This window comes from Chelmon rostratus, chromosome 5, assembly GCF_017976325.1.
Source record: "Chelmon rostratus isolate fCheRos1 chromosome 5, fCheRos1.pri, whole genome shotgun sequence".
Classification (NCBI taxonomy): domain Eukaryota; kingdom Metazoa; phylum Chordata; class Actinopteri; order Chaetodontiformes; family Chaetodontidae; genus Chelmon; species Chelmon rostratus.
Genome location: NC_055662.1, coordinates 28,590,930 through 28,604,271, shown reverse-complemented (window position 1 = coordinate 28,604,271; position 13,342 = coordinate 28,590,930).

Here is a 13,342-nt window from a genome sequence, read left to right as displayed (position 1 = left end):
CTCATAAGGTTAGTGCGTCAAACAGTAGGGCAGCTTATTTCATCAACTGTTTACTTCATCGTATTCCCAAAAACGAGTGTGTCAGTGACAATTTGGACATAAGGGCCCAAATATTTATATGAAATAAAATGTATTTATTTCTGTAATTCTATTTAATGCTTTGTTTATCTCATTTAAAAAAAATGCAGATGCATATCATGCCCATTCAAGATGTCTGAGGCAAGTCCAGATACTGTAATTAGGACGGCACCTTAGCGACGAGTAGCCCTTCGGTGTGGATGCTGGGCGGTTATCACAGGGTCGACTCATGCACAGAGCAGTGGCGGCATTTATGGAAATATTAAAAATAGTGCCTTTGACGTGGGGCGCTCTGTACAGGTAGTTATTTTTGATTTTTCTTTTTTTTTTTTTTTTAAACCCAGCATAGGTATCAAACCCCCCCCCCCCACCCTACCAAACATACACACTCTAATGGGCCAACCACGCACCACCACATCACTGATTGCCATGGCTCAGTCCCTTTAATGCACTTGAGTTTGAACAAATATCCCCTTTGGTATTCTAGATCCTACCTCAGAGTTGAAACCAATGAGCCTGATGTGAGTCTGCACACAGTAACTGTCCTGCATTGGTTCACAACAGAGGACTGGATCGTCTTTGCACTGGTAAAAAAAACATAGTAAAACAGTGAGGGGAGGGTGGGAAAAGTTGAGCTGCTGTGCTGCTTGTTGTGGTCACATCACCCGTACTTAACTGAAGCCTTTGTTAGCGAACAAAGACGTTTTATTTTCTGATCTCACACCTGAGACGCCACATGTGTCCACATGGGCAGACTAGTGAACTATTGGATATTAGCTCTCTACCTCCTCATACGTTCAAGAAAGGGACTCGTGTTTATGTGCACTTATATCTTTTTTTTTTTTTTTCCCCAGTTTGGCGTGCTGTGATATCCCAGTGTCATTGTATCTTTCCAATTATAGTACGAGCATGTCTTTAATTATCCAGAAATGACTAAAATTCCTCTTCTCTTGAAATGCTCTGCTTCATTTTTGTGCACAGACGTGCCACACGTGTATCATAGTTTTCGATAATCCATAACTTTTCACGGTAAATGACCTGACAGCACAATACACAGTAGGATAGAAGTGCAAATAATCAACACTATTGACTTGTTACTGACTTGCAGTTTATGCTAAAGTGGTTGGTGTAGTACGTGAGTGTGGTTTTTATCTAGTGAGTGAGTGTGTGTGTGTGTGTGAGAGATGATCGTGTGATTGCTTGACCCTCTGCCTCCTCTTGCATGAAGTCATTGGATGGTCTGTACATTCTCAATCATGATAAACAACAGAACAGGATTAGTATCTGCCACAGGCCAGTAATTGAACCTGCAAGAGGATGCAAAGCTTCTCTTTGTGTCCGTGATACTTGCATATCAAAACTCGGTGATTTATTTTGCACAAAGCGGATGTTTTCCTGAGCAAATTGACAGGGAGCAGTGCATTTTGAAATGTCGTTACTTCTGGCCTTTGCAGTCATTTCACATGAACATGTCGCGATTAAAATAATGTTTGAGTAGTTACGTTAAGCGCCTGACTGTTACTCTTTCGAGCTGATGAACGCTCACATATACGGGCACCATCACAAATGCATTTTCACATGCGCCTGCAGTAGCACATGCACCAGACTCGTACGTCTGTGCAGTATACTTCCTTGCAGAGTCTGTCTAATCAATTTGATGAGAAAACCATGCACTGGAAAATCAAGTTGCAGGTTGCATCTATACTAATTAGGTTTATGTGATGTCACTTTAATTGGAAATACATACTCTACAAATCTGATGAAATTATTTGGACCTGGCTTATGTTTCAGCCACTCGCAGCAGCTGCACGTGACTCCAGTGACGCACTGATCAAAACATCACATTACCGACACACAAGAACACACGACTGCGATAGCAACTGTAATTTTAGCTCTGATTGTATGCAAGCCACTGGACAGTGGTGTCAAGTAAGCAGAGCAAGAGTCTGCTCTTCGAAGCTTTACTGCTCTGCTCCCTGTGCAATTGAGTTGAAAGGCTGAGCAGAAAAAAAAGAGTTTTACATCTTACATCTAATTTTACATTTAATTGTAAGCTTGCACAATTATGACATGCGGGGAAAGCCGGTTTGTCTTTACTGTGATTAATGCATTATGTAATTCTTTAAAAACAATAAAAGACGCAGAAGTTTTTTTTCCTTTTTTTTTAAATTCTTCTTCTGTGGCTCCAGTGGTGCGTCCTGCAGGAGGAGGATGTCCTACCTCCCGAACACAATAGCGTTTCATTATCGTGCGCCGTCTCGGACAGTTGCAGGTATATCTGGCCGACAGTTCACACAATAGAAGAGATGGTAGGGAAATTTATGCGTGGAATATAATTGTTAGTGGGGGCAGTGGAGCAGCATCATCCAATCTAGCAGCCACAAATAGCAACCTCTCAGCAAACATTTCATTACTGCTGACAAGTGTACGGTGGATTGTAATTGGAGATATCCCCCCATCTAAAAGCCCTCCTTACTTCACCGATTGCCTTCTCTAATACTCATCTTTTTTTCATCATAAACTTCTTCGCGGGGTGCTTTGTGTCCCCTGATGATATCTCACAATTGTTAATTTAAATTCAAATTTTGGTGTGTGGAGTTAATTAGTTGCATAAGCCAATGGCTAGATATGCCAGATTTGGAGATTGGATCTTTTGACTATGTGGCACTTAGCTGATTTGAGATACAAGGAGGCTTGGTTTTGTTTTGTATTATGCTGCTCCACATACTGTATTATTATTGGCTAATACCGTCTACAGCGGCGAGCTGGCAGCGGCACGGTGCTGCGCAGACGTCACACACGAGGCGTGATATTACTTCCAGTTTGTAGAAGGTATCAGTGGAGTTAGTTTTACAGGTGATGGCAGATGGATCGAGTGAAGAAGAAGAGGGGATTGTTGGACTCATCTGAGGTTTACACTGATGTCATTCTGCTGCCTGAAGACATAAACAGGCCCGAGGTCTCACCCAGATGGCTGAGGAATGACAGATGATCAGTCCAGCGGGGCTCGTGCATGACTTCACACGTTGGTCTCCTACTTCCTGGTTGAAGGAGAACAGCGGAAGAGGGCCTCCCCCCTGCTAAACTAACCTATGAAATCCCACACTGACATCCTGCAGGCCTCACTATGAGACTCCTGCTAACTTTAGACAACAATGGGAAGTTACTGCAGAGCTGAGAGCTGGTGGATTTTGCAGCAGAACAATACAGTTGCCCATCATAAATAAAAGAAGTAATTCATAATCAATTATAAAATCTGGCTGGTAATGGATCACTAAAGATGGATCTGAAGTGAAGTGAAGTGATGCACAGGATGACATGATGTGCTGCAGGCACTTTTCCCCCATGTTACACTACCTGCACTATTCCAGTGATTTCAGCTTTATTCCTGTTATCATATTTCAAGCGTGCATCCGGGATTTCCATGCTAAGCACGCAGCTGCAGGGTGTACTGCAGCCCTCAGTGACTGCACACGGACTCACTGTGCAGGTGCGTGCTGTACCCTGAGCGTCCTGCAGATGGCAGACGCACCATTCCCCACGACGGTCTGCAGATCTGATCTGAGAGCGGCTCAGACAAAGAACACCACAGGGCACGACGGCTTGACATTTAAAAGCAGCGGGGCTCGCTGTCTGGAACCGGATCTGTTTAGTTTATTGTGGATATTCGTCAAATTAGAAATGTTATTGTTGTTAATGTTATTTTCCTTCATTGTTTCAGTAGGTTTGAAGCAGGACGGACATGAAACACACTTCAAGCCTAATAAAAAGGTAAAACATGCTGATAGTTTGCATTACTTAGCTCATAAGAATGGTCTTTTGGTGAAGGGTCCTCGCGCATGGAAAGTGTGTCCGAATAAGACCACACGAGCACGCGCCCTCGTTCCACCCCTCACGTGCATGTGCTGCACGGTGCAGGTCCATGTTGTGCACATATCTGGCTGGTCTAATCTGCTGCTGGTGGCGGGAAATCTCCACTAAGGACAGAATAAACAACACAAGGCACATCAATTAAATTAACTGTGCGTGCATGCGTGCGTGCGTGAAGGGGTGTGGGGATCTAAATGAACAAAAATGTCAAATACACATATTAAAACTTAAATGAAATACCCGCAAGGATGCAGGCAGAGGAGGAGATTAAAACTCAAAGGGATACCATGTCTGCGTGCCCTGAGGTGCTGATACTGTAAGAGATGCAAATAGTGAAAGTGAGCACCGTCCTCGGTTATAATTCCAGCTTAAACTGCACAGACAAAAGGCTGAGCAGGAGATCTGCGTCCTGCAACAAATAACAGAATAGCCCTGGCTCATCATGAGGCTGATATAGAGAGTCAACATTAAACAATGGGAGTACAGTAAAAGCTGACCCTAAAGGTCACCTTAAAGCATCCCTCCAAAGGCCGCTACGTGGAGTTCTGCATCTCTTTATGAGTTTATGAGTTTAATCTGCGGAGTTTAGTCTGAAATCGTAGACGCAGGAATAAATGGCATTCCCATGTTTTCCTGCACTGCACATGACAAAGGATCTCAGTTAGGCAAAGGTGTTAGTTACAGTGGCGCTTCTGAGACGGCCGCTCCTCGCTTATATTATGCTTATATCATTAGAAAAAGAACAATTTCCAGCGGCATAGCTAATCACCTATGAAAGAAAGAGTGGGTGGTGACATCAAATTGAACCGTGGAAATGGAACAGGAATTAGATGCACTTAGCCATCACATGTTAATGGCAGCAATCAACAGCCAATTACCCGGCGTACTTGAGTACCTTGACAAGTGCAGGTGTACCCTACAACGAACACAGGCCTCTTTCATACATTTCCATAAATTCGACAGTAAACTCCCTCTCTGATTGAGCATGCATGTTTCATTGAGGTTGCAATTAAGCAGTATTGTTAGGGAAGTGTCAAGCGTGGATCGCGAGGAGAAGCAAAATCCCTTAAGGGCAACGATAACACATATTTTACCTGCATGCATGTAAATCAATAAAGTTATTTGCTGGTTTTAAAACGACCTTTGTTGTTATGGCCTACAGAAACGTTCACATTGCTTCTACGTGTTTGCGGATTTGAACATTTCTGAATCAGTGTTCAGAAAAGTGTTGGCAGGCAGCATTTTTTTGGTGCCACTGGACAGCGCAGCGGTGTCACTGCCTGGCACAGCGCTCGTTGTGAACATGATCTAGGCTGAAGATCTGCTGCTGATGCTGATCATCTCTGTCACTGGGGTGGATTTCAGGGCTCAGCTCTGACTGCTGGCCTGACAAGTCCGGGAAAACACACACACACACACATGCATGGGATGAACACATCAGCCCTGCACACGCTGTGAGGACAGCGTCCCAGTATGACCCACTTTGATTATTCTGTCCTTAAGCAACAGGTGACGGGGCTTCCCCGGATGTCATCTGTGTCGTTGGCCTCTGTTCAGAGACAGCGTTCAGGATCCAGGGAGAGCTGGCTGGCAACATGCCCGATCTACAAGTGAGCTGTCCTATCATTGACATCAAGTAAGCCGAAGATGTCATGTCTTCATCTTGTGAGAGTTCAATCCCCCTTTCAGGATGGATCAAGCTCTCTGTCGCTGGAGAGAGGCTGTGCACATAAGTGTAGCGGGTCATACAGCGCTTCCTCCGGGGAATGTCTAGAAAATAACCCTTGGGATACAGACGTGCTTAATAAAGGCTGCTTTATTGGTGATCATGGTGCAATAAATTGGACCAGTAGGAGAGCGCTCTGTGTCCTGCAGCACTGGATGTACAAACCGTCATGGAGAGCTGCATGTTGCGTGCTGTTGTTGCTGCTCTTTCTGTACGTCCAGGCACAGGAACGTGTTTTGTGCGAGCCCTGACTGGCCTCGTGTTCAGGCTACAGTCCATCTGGTGGACAGCACTGTAAGCTGCAGCAGCTGACTCCACTCTGCAAAGGTTGCAAGATGCAGGAAAAAGACGTAAAAGAGAAGGTGTGGAAGCATGTCAATCGTGTTAATCTGATTAAAAAAATATATATATAAAACAGTTTTTAATAGAAAAGAAATATGACAGAAACTCACTGTTGTGGTCGTAAGAATCAACATTGTTCAAATGAAAATATGCAAATCAAATAGATTTCTCATCTGTTAACATGTTTTTTTTTTTATATTATTGTTGGTCAGTAGTCTTGGTTAAATCACAGACAGCCAGTGACTAATAGCACCGTCTTCACATGAAGACAACATATTTTATAATATTCGATATAGTACAATATGACCATTGACAGTCCATTAGCTTTTAAGAATGACCTGTTCTTTCCCTCCTCTTTCTCTCACTTTTGTTTGCCCTCGAGCTACTTGACTTGTTCTACTTGACTCCTGAACCATTTTAATATCAGGCTGCCATGGCTTTCCTTCCTGTAAACCAGCACCTTCATATTTCTGTTTCTGCCCTCCCAGAACCAGACGTAAAAAGTGGGGTACTAAGCATGCCGTTGGTACACGCCACCAGTGTTTATTAATAGAGTCAGTGACCCTGTTAATGGGCCTTTTAAACACAGTGGAGGGTGTGTGAGGAAATATTTTGTATTAATTTGACGATGATATTAAGATAAAAGGACAAAATGCAAAAAGCTGATTTCCTTATAAAGAAGTAATAAGAATGTTGATCTTTGAGCCCAGAAAACTGCACAAAAAGATCATTTCTAGAGTTTCTTTCTGCACATTGGCTGCAAATTGCAAAGGACATAAACCCTAATGTCACTGTAGTTTGACATCGTACTATAAGAACACATTCATTTCATCCGTGCACAATGTTAGAAAAATCAAAGGAATCAATAGAATTCAGCGTTCAGGTTCAGCTTTGTTTAGTGCTGAATGCAACAGCTAGTTAACAGTTCATATTAATCACTTTTGAAATGATATCAATAAAGCAGCCCAATGGAAAAATGGCAATTAAGCATTTATTGGCCCAACGTGATCAGTGTTGTCAGAGGTCATGTGCAGACATCAATGGCAGTGTGTGCGTGCGTGTGTGTGTGTGTGCATGTTAAATCCGGCCTGAACTTTTCTCTTTGTGACAAACAGCCTCCATAAAAGATGCAGCCTGTCTCGCTGCAGGAAACCTCTTATGCTCCGTCTCTCTGTCACTGGCACTTCATTGCTTACTCACACAGGAGTCCACAATGCTATATATTAATTAAGGGTTTCAGAAACAATAATGGTGACAATAAAGACAGTCCTCCCTCTTTGTCCTCCGCGTTCTGCCGTCAGACAACATTAGGAGGCATTTGAGAGGAGATAGGGGAGGAGGAGGGGATGGAGGAGAGATAGAGCTCCTTCTCTCCAGAATGTAATCTCCCTGATGTTACATGGTGCAGCCTAAACTGATAAATTGCAGATTAAATGGCGGCCACACTCCACTTCACCCTACAGCCTGCACCACACCCCCTTAGTTCCACACATTTTTGCTATTCACTGCCTTCTTGGCCTGTCAATTCTGCCTAATCGTGAGAGGCACTAAAACACCAGGTCTTGACAGAGCCAGATCAAGAATGATGAACATCTCTCAATGGCAAAAGACTCGTGCTCCTAACTCTACTAGAAGGCTCGCATCACTTATGCAGAAATCAGCGGCGTGCCAGCATCCAGGAATTATGCCTGCTGACAGGAGATGCATGAGGTACGCATTGTGCGGCTGGAGCAGCCTTGACAAGTTATAGTTAACTGCAGCAATGGCGACCCCGAACACAAAGGATGCAGCGGCTTATTAATGGTGGAGCATCCATGTCAATAATCTCTGCTTTTGGGTTGTGTCCAGAGTCATGCATCTTGCCAGTACAAGTGGCACACATGCACTTGGTTTCACAGTATATATTTGTATATGTATGTGCACACACACGCTCACACATACACAGCACACGACTCCTCAGTGTGTATAGCCAGAAAGCTTCATTTCCCTATAGAATGAATAGAACGGCAGCTGGAAAAAATAAAGACAGGTGAATATAAATATCAATATATACACCTGTGTTTAATTATTTATCTGTTCCCTCAAAACGTCTGCCTCGGGGAGGTGCCCTCGCAACCTAATCCATGAGTACGAATACAAAGAAATAAGTCATTAAATTCCTAACCGCATGTTGCTGATGTCGTCTATGGAAATATTTGTAATGTATATTCTAATTTTTCTGAATAAATTAGGCACAGATGCATTTCCATGTAAATTTATTCAAAGAGAAAGGAAGAGGAGTGTGGGGGGTGCGGTAAGATCTGCCAGATTATGCATAATTGTAGTATTGTAGCCCTCATTTCTACATCTAGCTCCGTATTGCGTGGTCATTAAATTCTAAAATAATGGCAACCTCACAGCTTCTCTGTCCTAATTGCCCCTTCCATACAATTGCCTTCTCAAGACAATATGATGAAGTGTGCTGTGGGATGTGTTAATAAGATGGCATTTCTAACTGAGGAGGACAAAGCTTCAGAGTCGTACTCTCGGTTTACGCCAAGTGGAGTGACTTCGCTCACTCACTGTCTTTCTGATTTGCTCACCTTTTTGCTGTTTGATGTCTCCGAGGCAGCAAACGACCGAGCTCGGTGCAGCCCTGACATATGAGGAGGAAGCCGGGATTTCAGCTTGTCTCCACTCATTTCAGTATGTGGAGAAATCAAAGAGGGGAAAAAGGCTCATTAATAAAAAGACGTGCCTCTAATCCACTCAGCGGTCGGGAGGGAAATTTTTTTAATGAAATGCAACACGTTGCCTAATTGCGCGGCTGCATCAGGAGCACGGTATACATTTCAAAGGAAAATATGCATGAATTTCAAATGTAGTATCTCTCAATTGAGACCAGAGACGAGTGAGAGGAAGGGAAGGAGAGATCAATCTTTGTGATGATGTGTGAAAAGGCCAAGCTCCTCGCTCAGCATGTACTTTTCCTCATTACCTTTCATTTGGCAGCCGAGCGTCTTCCACTTGATTCAGAATAAACAAGTTGAATGTAGCGCGAGGATGCCCGGGCGAACCTGCGGTTCCTCATCCGGGCACATTTGTAAACACACGTCTCAGACTGAAAGCTTTGGTCGCCCTTGCATGATAGAGGGTTATTATAATGCGTTTAAAGTGTCCCCCAGTGGACATTTTGTCCACGCTGAGACTTGGTTGACTCATCACCAGCAGTTCTGTCTGTGCTGCAGCCCCTCACACACACACACACACACACGGTGCTCTCCTCGTAGCCTAACGCACCTACACATCCACTCAGCTCACTCTGCCTCTGACGCTCAGCCATGCTTCATCTCCGCATCCTTAAAAGCAGAAATTAATGACAAGCACAAAGCTGCTCATTTATAATTGCTTCATTATACTGTTGTGTTCTCCTGACAATAATGGTGTTGCTGGTGTTTTTCTAATTATATGGCTTTTTTTTTTTTTTTTTTGCTCGTTATCAAGGACTTCAGGTAATTGTGGAGAAAATAATGACTGCCTGCCTGCTTCCTCCGTCTCTCATGGATTGCACATCACAAACAGTCTCAGTGCAACCAAGAGCCTTATCAAGGAGGCTGCTGGGTTGCCTTTTAAAGCCGACTCCATTTACACTGCTAGTCATCAGCGGCCCAGTGGCTCAAGCGTCTCTAATGAGCAACTTGTATTCAAGTGTTTAACTCAAGGTTTATGACAGATTACAATTAGCTTCTGTTTTTGTTGTACTTGAATCACAGCCTTTCGTGCTAATTCACATTTCACATTTGTTCTCCACTTGCAGCGCTGACACCTCTCTCTAGGTTTGAGGTGATTGGAACATCCCAGAAAAAAATGAGAATAGTCTTCTTAAACTATTAAAGCACACATGAATAATAATAATAAAAAAAAAACATGCATCAAACCCCATTCTGTGAGCGTGCACGTCTCATATACGAAGTCTCAAATATGATTTGCAACAGTGACGATAACATCACTAATAATGCTGTCTGTGTATGTGATTTCATTCAGCTGTGGGGAGATTAGTGATTTGCATTTAATACCCGGTGTGCTCTGCTGTTCCTTTTTCATGCAACATTGCCGGATATGGATGATGACATTATAATAATTAAAGAACATTATGGACAGAGGGCGCTTTGCTATTTGCTACCGTGCGTAATGGCGGCCAACACTGTTATTTCTATTTGAAGAATGCATCCAAGTGTGAAATAATAATACTCCCTCCAGGAATACCATTGTCATATTTTATTCGTCAGTATAAAAAGATGAAACAGAAAAACATAATAAAAAATGAACTCTCACTCTTCATTTCCATCCTTCTTCCTTTTGTTTTTTAATTCTGCTGTTGCAGCATCCAGCACCGTTGCTGTCTGAAAACCTCAGAGGCGGACTTAATTAGTTGCTAAGAGAAAGCTGCCAGTGGTGGGGAGCTAAGAGAGTGGGGCAGATTTTAGTTTGCTCTGAACTTTGCTAATTATCAGGTAGGATGTAATTTTCTCCGTTCCCAAGAGGCGCCCAGCAGAGAGCTGCAGCTACTAAAGAGAGAGGAATAAGGCTGAGCCCAGAAAAGCTATGAAATATTGAGTGTTCTCGACAAATTTCTTCTTCCAGATCGCTAAGAGTTATTCTTTTTCTGCCATTTCTGGAGGTGTGATTACAGTCTAATGCCGTGACACGTCGCAAACACTACCTGAGAGGGTGTGAGGGAGAGCGTTCGCACAAAGTAGTGATCATGGACAGGTGGAAACAGGATGCAGTGCGGCTCAGGCTGGGGAAGGCGAGCGCAGGGCGTATATCATTTATATCCAGCAATGTCTGAGCAGTGACAGCGACTGTGTTTAGCAGGTTCCTATCCCACATGCATCACATTATGATTCTGAAGTGCCTCAGACGAAAGAGGAGGTTGAATTGCCGTTGACCTGAGTGAGCTAAAATGACACAGATTCAGACAAATAGAGCACAGAGCTGAGCGGGAAAACAAGATGGATGTCTGGTGGCAGCACATCTGCTCAGACTCCCTCTGTCTGGCTCTGCGTGTGTGTGTGTGTGTGTGTGTCTGCAAACTTTTGACATTTTCCCAAGACACACCACATCTAAAGCCGTCTGGGTAATAGGCTTGCATGCAAGCAACTTTAAGAAATTACGCAATTCCTTGATTCACAAACGCACATTTCTCGCAACGCTGCCGTGACTCAGAGAAGATCCTTTGACTGCGCACAACCTGACATTAAATTTAAGGACTATTCAGAGAAATGTCAACGTGAAGTTTTCAGAGCGGCTTTTACAAGCTTCCCGGTTTAAGTCTTGGCAGACTCTTCTGTGTGTGAGTGTATCACCATGGTTGCAGCGTCTAATATGCACGCCCCAGTGCATTGAGAAAAGAGAGTACTTCTTCCTCACTTGGTTTAATTGTCCCTCAGAGACCTGTGGAATTGGAATCTAAGTGGAATACCAGTCTCTTTCTCCAGCCTCACCCCCCCGACACCACCACCACCACCACTTTCTCCTCCACTCTCCGGGGTTGGAGCGGCCTTTCGGAGACTCTTGATTTGGTCCTGTCTTTATTTCATCACAGGCGTCTCCTCAGCCTGCTCCTCGCCGTGCTGCTGTAGCGCCACAGCGTTCAGCTTTATTAACCCCCCTAAGCAAGAAGTACCTAAGGGAGGTCAGACACTGGTCGTTAAAAATCTATTGTGACTTGTCTGAAAAATGAATAAATGAGCACATTATTTCCCCCGTTCCGCGGCCCCGCTGCGCTGTTTGTCTAATCAAGTGCGGGAGCAGGCAAAGTCAACCAGGGTTGACATGCACATTTTATTTAAGTTTTTGTCTGTCAGAGGAGTTTAAATGTGTAATGAACAAAGGAGTGGTGATTTGAAATATAATCCCATTACACTGATGAAATTACAAAGACGGCGAGAGTTCACAAATCATGCTCATTGTTTTCTATCATGAGCGATGCCCCTGTTGAGGTTGTGGCGCAAGGAGGAAGGGCAGACCGTGAATGAATAGTGACAGCACTGTAAGGGGATTGGGAGTGCAGCACGGCCCGGCCTCGCTGCACCTCCCCGTACCGGGAGACGTTAAAGGGCTTTGTTCTCGCCTGTGCCGAGGCTCAGGATGAACCCATTAGAACCGGCCCGGCGCAGAATTACGGCGCCAAAAGAGCCGCGTCTCGCTCAGAGTCAGGCGGACGTATTTAGGAAGACTTTTTCCAAAAGTTGTGCAGATAAATGAAGCAAAATAGCTTTGACCCAGTGCAAAAAAAGAGACTTCTGACAGGAAGTTGTGGTATCAATGTGTGTATCAGGCTGTATTCATGAATGGAAGCTGAGATAGCGCGCTGTACTGCCATGGCTAAGCTTTGTTCATCACCACCGGTGCTACCTTCAAGCAACTGTGAGGATGGACAACATCAACAAGCCACGACTGAACTGTTTGTTTCTCTTTTCGACTCAAGCTTGTGAGATTTTGTCTTTCGGATTAATATCTCCGTGTGTGCAGAGGCTGCAGAAGTCCTTTGATGTCTGCCTTTGATAAGGAGGGCGCTAACAGTTGGGCTCTTGGCTTAAAAAAAAAAAGTTGCATCTAACTCCAGGAAAAAAAAAAGCACTGGAGAAACTTCTGTTTTAGTTTTCTGCAGCTTTAATTGGAAGCCTCATATGCCCCTTAAACAACATCATCTGAAGCTAATAAGACTTAAAAAGTACATCTGGCTCTAAAATGCTTACCATTTTTAACACTAATGAACTGAGGCGTGCAGTAGAGATGGCCGAACTGCGGGGAGATGTACAGTATATTCTGGAGAATTCCCCTGCTGCACAGGAGCTCATAAAACACATCTGAAGACAGGAACTTGTATCTGGTTATTCGTGTTTAATTGGAGGCGCTGAGTGATGCAAACTAGGTTTTAATGCCCTCCCCTGCTGCCTGACTACAAGTAGCATCAGTGTTGCCACCCCTCCTTTTCCATCTATCCTCGCAGAAATGGCCGAACATACTGCCAACGACGTCCGAAACACACACTTACAAACTCCCTTCTAAATGTGGCAGCACAACATGCAGATATTAGACGCTAAATGCGTCTAAACGCCACAGTTTTGTTTTATTTCCTGCCGCGTAAAGAAACACAAAAGACGATGCGACAGTCCTGCCAGAGGTCCTGCTAACGACTCATGTGGGAACTTCACTGAATCATGTTCGGTTCAGATTATTTTTGGCTGGCCGTATTAAAGTGCTGGGATTTATAATGTGATAGTTATGCCATCGGTCCCGGGAGGTCGAGCCCCCGCTGCCCTCTGAGGCTTGTGGCGG